The sequence below is a fragment of the Kogia breviceps genome, chromosome 11 (genome assembly GCF_026419965.1).
Source record: "Kogia breviceps isolate mKogBre1 chromosome 11, mKogBre1 haplotype 1, whole genome shotgun sequence".
Lineage (NCBI taxonomy): Eukaryota > Metazoa > Chordata > Mammalia > Artiodactyla > Physeteridae > Kogia > Kogia breviceps.
Window position 1 is genome coordinate 1,436,459 of NC_081320.1, and position 6,047 is coordinate 1,442,505.

Sequence of the window (6,047 nt, forward strand, 5' to 3'; positions counted from 1 at the left end):
ACTCGTGGCTTCCTCAGTGATCTCGGGTCCCAGCCTGTGGCTACTCCTGTGCTTCCCCTGCCCCTTGGTCAGGGGGCGGGTGGAGATGGGGGCCAGAGCAGCCCCAAGGAAGATCTGTACCGTGAAACTGAGCCCTGGTGGGTGTCCTGGGGAACACAGCCTTATTTCTGGAACGGAGTCCCCCTAAAACCGAGTTCCCCTACTGCGTTTATGATTAATCTCTCTGTCCATGACTTTATTCCCTTTCTTGTCCCCTCTGACCTCAATCCTGTGCTCACTGGACACTGATCAACCAAGGTCAGGTGACTAAGGTTGCTGGCGCTGATAAGATCGTAGGTAACAATGGTACTAATGAAAGCTGCTGGGACTTCCCTGGTGGTCTGGTGGCTGAGGCTCTGCACTCCCAGCGCAAGGGGCCCGGCTCGACCCCTGATCGGGGAACTAGCTCCCATATGCCACAACTACGAGTCTGCATGCTGCAACTAAAGACCCCACGTGCTGTAATGAAGATCCCGCACGAGTGCTGCAACTAAGACCCAGCACGGCCAAAAAAAAAAAAAAAAAAAAAACCTGCTGCTGTCGATATATCACCGTTAACATACACACTCAGGTTGTTTCTCCAGGGCAAGATGAGCTAACAGACCCCTGGACCATTAGCCACCGGAGACCTCTTGACCCCTGAGACCGTGCTTACGTAATGTCACAGAGATGTCACGAGGTGATGGGCCAGCCCAGGCTCTTTGCTCTTCCCCTTTAAAACGCCCCCAACTCAAAGACCAGGCTGGAGTGGGACCGAGGCTTGTCTCCCGCTCCCGTGGTTGGTGTCCTGTTAATAAATCCTTGCTGCAAACTCCGGTCATCACAGTTTGCCTTTCTGCACTGCAGGCACAGGAGCCCTTGCTTACTGACAAATCCACCCCCAACCTCAAGCATCCCGGAGAGTTTGTGATCAGTTCTCAATTTCCGCCTCTCAAGCCCGAATCCACCTGCTGAAGGCTTACTGCCCAGGGAAAGTGGCCTTTGTCTTCTGGATCAGGTGCTGGTCAAATGTGGCCACAGAAGAAAGCCAGCACGATGGCAGGTGTTGTACAGCCCCACCTCTGTTTGCATCCGGAACAGGCAGATCCACAGGGATGGAGAGAGAGTCTGGGTGTCTGAGGCAGGGGGTTCCAGTGAAGGGGCGTGCGGTGTCTTCCTGGGGGTGGGTGCACAAGGGCATAGACCAAGACCCACTGAACCGCACACTTCAGAAGGGTGAACTTGATGGCACGTGAATGACATCTCAGTAAATATAAAGGTGGCAGCAGAACCGAGGGACACACAGTAGAAGCCGAGCACCTCATGCTGCTGTCCTTGTGGGAAAGTCCCTGAGTTTTGCTCTTGCTTTTGGCTCAGCTGGAGGCTACTGGCCGCGTGGGAGAAAAGCCTGCAGCTCAGGAGGGACTGGGTCCCCCTCTCCCTGCACTGCCTCTTTGCCCTTTCTTCTTCCCTGAGTCAGAACCTGGGTTTCTTGGATGCTGTGAAGCGGCTGCCCGAGTTACCTCATCTCCAGAGCTGCAGCACAGGGGCTCTGTCTGTCCTTCAAGGCTCTTTAACTGCAGTCGTTCATTGGGGTTTGGGCCAACTGCGTGCGACCCGCCGCTCTGGGCACTGGGGGTCGCCAGATCTTCCCACGGTAGTCAAGAGGACAGAAACGCCGTACATTTCAGAAAGTAAATCATGGGGCATCTGAGGAGGAGTTAAGTGCTAGAAAAGAGAAAAGCAGAGCAGGGTAGGGGGTTGGGAGCACAGGGTAGGGGTGCAAGTTTAAACCACTGGGTGGGCAGAGCAGACCCACTGAGAAGGTGTCCTCTGAGTAAAGAGCACGGGGAGGCCCGAGAGAGCCCTGCAGGGAGCCGGGGAGGAGCTGCCCTGCCCAGGCTTGGCCCCCAGGCGGGAGCTTGCCAGGCGGCTGAGGCGCAGCCAGTAGGCAAGGAGGCCAGGAAGCCAGCGGAGGGCGCCGCTCAGGGAGGCACCACGGGTATTAACCGTGTCTTCCTTATTCTGTGTTTTTGTTGCTCGGACATCTCGGGGCCTTGCTGATCTGGAGGGACTGCTCCTCCCAGGTCAGCTAATCCCCAGAGACAGTAAATGTGCCAACCACCCAATTCAGAGCCCACTCCCAGCCCCTCCTCCACAGACTCTCACCATCCAGGCCACTGCTGCCCTGCCCTGCTCACCCCAAGGCCAGGAGCCAGAGAACTAGGGGCAGCTTATTCAGTTATTCAAACGACCCAGTGCCCACACCGTTACCAGCCTTGCCTGCACCTTCCTGTGGAAACCGCAGTAAAGGCTCTGGGCCACATTTTCCCATAGACGGAGCCTCTGGACTGGCCCTGGGGCTTCCCCACATGGCCCTGTGTGGTGAGCCTCCTGACTCTAGGGAGCTGCCAATATAAAATCTCCCTTCACGGGGCCCGCCTGGGGGCGCAGTGGTTGGGAGTCCGCCTGCCAATGCAGGGGACACGGGTTCGAGCCCTGGTCCGGGAGGATCCCAAGTGCCGCGGAGCCACTAAACCCGTGCGCCACAACTACTGAGCCTGCGCTCTAGAGCCCGCGAGCCACAACTACTGAGCCCACGAGCCACAACTACTGAGCCCACGTGCCTCGAGCCCGTGCTCCGCAACAAGAGAAGCCGCCGCAATGAGAAGCCCGTGCACCGCAACCAAGAGTAGCCCCCGCTTGCCGCCACTAGAGAAAGCCTGTGTGCAGCAAAGAAGACCCAACGCAGCCAAAAATAAAATTAATTAAAAAAAAAAAATCTTCCTTCATGACAGTGATTCCCATGTCTATGTGTCTTACCATGCCTGATGAAAGCAAATCCTGGGTCCCCTTAGAAGACGGGGTCTTTGGCTGCTGCCCTGAGAAAGCTGCGACCCCGGGGTGGTTCAGAGCAGGGGAGGCTGCTGCCTTTCCCCCTCCTCCTCAATCCACAAGTTAGTGTGCAGCTCACCACCAAGAAACATGTATGTTCTCAGTGGGTGTTCTGGTCATGATTCAAAACGAAAAATTGGTGTTTTCCTTCAAGAAGTTCCACGTGGTTTTCAGGCTTCAATCTTTTCACGACTCGTAATTACCAGGACTATCTCCAAGAGGCAGAAAAGAATGCAGAGATGCTAATTGTCGGCTCTGTATTTATTTATTCATTTATTTATTTATTCTTGGCTGCGTTGGGTCTTCGTTGCTGCGCGCGGGGCCTACTCTTCGTTGCGGTGCGCGGGCTTCTCGTTGCTTTGGCTTCTCTTGTTGTGGGGCACAGACTCAGTAGTTGTGGCTCATGGGCTGTAGAGCGCAGGCTCAGAAGTTGTGGCTCACGGGCCCAGCCGCTCCGCGGCACGTGGGATCTTCCCGGACCAGGGATCGAACCCGTGTCCCCTGCATCGGCAGGCGGACTCTCAACCACTGCACCGTCAGGGAAGCTTCCAGCTGTATGTTTTGGAAAGCCCATCATCCAGTCCTGAGATTTCAAGTAAGGAATTTTGACTGGACTGAGGGACAGAAATGGGGAAGTGGTGACCGTAGGAGGAGGCGAAGTTCTGATCGATTTGCGAGAATTGCCAGGACTCGCCCTGAAGTACTTCCGAGGCCAGGCGCTGTGTGGAGTGTACTGAAATAGCGCTGTGTGCAAATTGCTACGATTCCTTGAACGTGCTGGTGAAGAAAGGACTGCGAAGATGCTTACCGCTATGTCACGGATGAAGTCTTGCAATCCAAGCCCAGGAGTCTTACCCACGGACTCTCCATGTGCCAGTGACAGACGGGGACCGCCCAGGAGACTCCCACCCTCCCGCCAGCATCCTTCCTCTTAGTCTAAACGCCCCCCCCGCACCCCCCCCCGCCAAATAGAGACGGCCTTCCGCCTCCTTTCTTCGGAAGGAATAGTGTGCAGATTTGTTTATTATAGCAGTGAATGGCTTTCTGACCCTTGCGTGAAGGTGCTGTTGAAAGAAAAGATAAATCACAGTCTTATTTAAGGTATCCTCAGCAGTCACTTCACTGCATACAAGTGCCCCTGTGGGTCCTGCCTGTGCCTGTGGAGAGCCTCTGAATTCAGTGACAGTAAAGTTAAAGTCATGGAGCTCATTATTATTGTATAGTTCATAACAAAAAATAATAACTTGTGAAGGTCTGCAAAATAACATAACTCCTCATATCTTTCTCATTGATATATAATTAACATATGACATTGTATTCGTTTCAGGTGTATAGCATAATGATTCGATATTTGCACATATTGCAAAATGATCACTGCAGTGAGCCTAGCCTGCGTTGAGTCTGTTTTCTTTCTGTCACTCAGATTGGGTAAATTCTTCTGAAGTGTCCTCAACTTCCCTGATTCTACCTTCTCATCTCCCCTGTACAACTGAGTCCATCCAGTGAGTTTTAGAATTTTACCTATTATGTTTTTTCAGTTCTGTAATTTCCACTTGGTTCTTTTAAAAAATATGTAACTTCAATTTCTTTGCTGAGATTTTCTGGTTTTTTTTCATCTGAGAGAATTCCTAATTGCTTTTTGCAGCATTTTTTTTTTTTTTTAATGATAGCTGCTTTAAAGCCCCTGTTAGGCGATTTTTTTTTTTTTAATTGTGGTACACGGACCTCTCACTGTTGTGGCCTCTCCCTTTGCGGAGCGCAGGCTGTGGATGCACAGGCTCAGTGGCCACGGCTCACGGGCCCAGCCGCTCCGCGGCACGTGGGATCTTCCCGGACCGGGGCATGAACCCGTGTCCCCTGCATCGGCAGGCGGATTCTCAACCACTGCGCCACCAGGGAAGCCCTAGGCGATTTTAACAGTAGATTCATCTTGTTATTGAGGTCTGTTGACTTTTCTCACTCAAGTTGTCATTTTCCCACTTCTTGGTATGATGGATGGTTATTTTTTACTGTATTCTGCATATTTGGGGCATTATATTATGAGACTCTGGATCCTACTTGATTTTCTTATTTGTAGCCAGCAGTTCCCCTGTTGAGATGTAGCATGAGGGCTGGATGGGTGTGTAGTTTCAGCTTCCCGTGGGTCCTGCTGACACCATCTCAGTAAAAGTACAGCCAACAAGCGCCAGACCCCACTAACGCTGTGTTGGTGAGGAAACTGGAACGACCTATGCCTCTTCCAGGTGAGAGACGGAGAGGAGATAGATCAGTGGTTTTCGCTTCGGCTGTCAAGTCTTTGCTCAGCCCTGCTGACACTACCTCGGAAGGGGATAGGCACGCCACCTGTGTCTGCTGGGTGACGATGGAAGCTCGGCGCTGCTGGCACCACCTGCAGGAGAGCAGAGCATTGCTGCTGCTCCCAAAGGGCGGGGCTTGGTGGTGGGGAGTGAAAGACCAGCTTCCTACTCAGTCTTGCTGAAGCTGCAGCTGGCAGGGACGTTTTCCGTTGAATTTTGGCTGGAGTACGGTGGGTATAGCCCAAGGTTCTTTTCTGTTGATAAGCTATCTTTTGCTCAGACTTTGGTTAGGGATAACAGGCTTTGCTTGAAGGTTTTCTTTTTTCAGTGACTGTTGTTAGGTCTAGGTTGGAGGCTTCTATAGTTTCTTGTCCAGTGTGTGGGGGGCGCATAAGGAAACCCAGGGGACTCCCCCACATGTCACCCTTAAAGTGCTGAGGTCCCCGGGCAGGCCGGCTCTACTCTCCACCGTTCAGAGTCTTCCTATGCTTTTTGGCTCTGTCAAGTCCAGTGTTTCTTAGTTACAAAAACAGAGGACCTGGAAGGAATGGAGCTACTCCACCATATCCAGAACTCGACAACGAACTTCTTTTTAATTTATTACTTTTAACTTAATTGTTAAAAATTATGAGTCTTGCCAACCTAAAAGCTACTGCCATAGCAGGTGCTACTCAGCCTTTCTTCTGTGTTTGGAAGATAATTTGCAAAAATGAAAAGTATTACAGTGATAGCGTAGTGAGGATGTGAATAAATTTAATCAATTTTATTGATATATAATTTATATCCAACCGATGTCACCCAGGTAAAGTGTATGACTTGGTGACTTTTTTTTTTTTT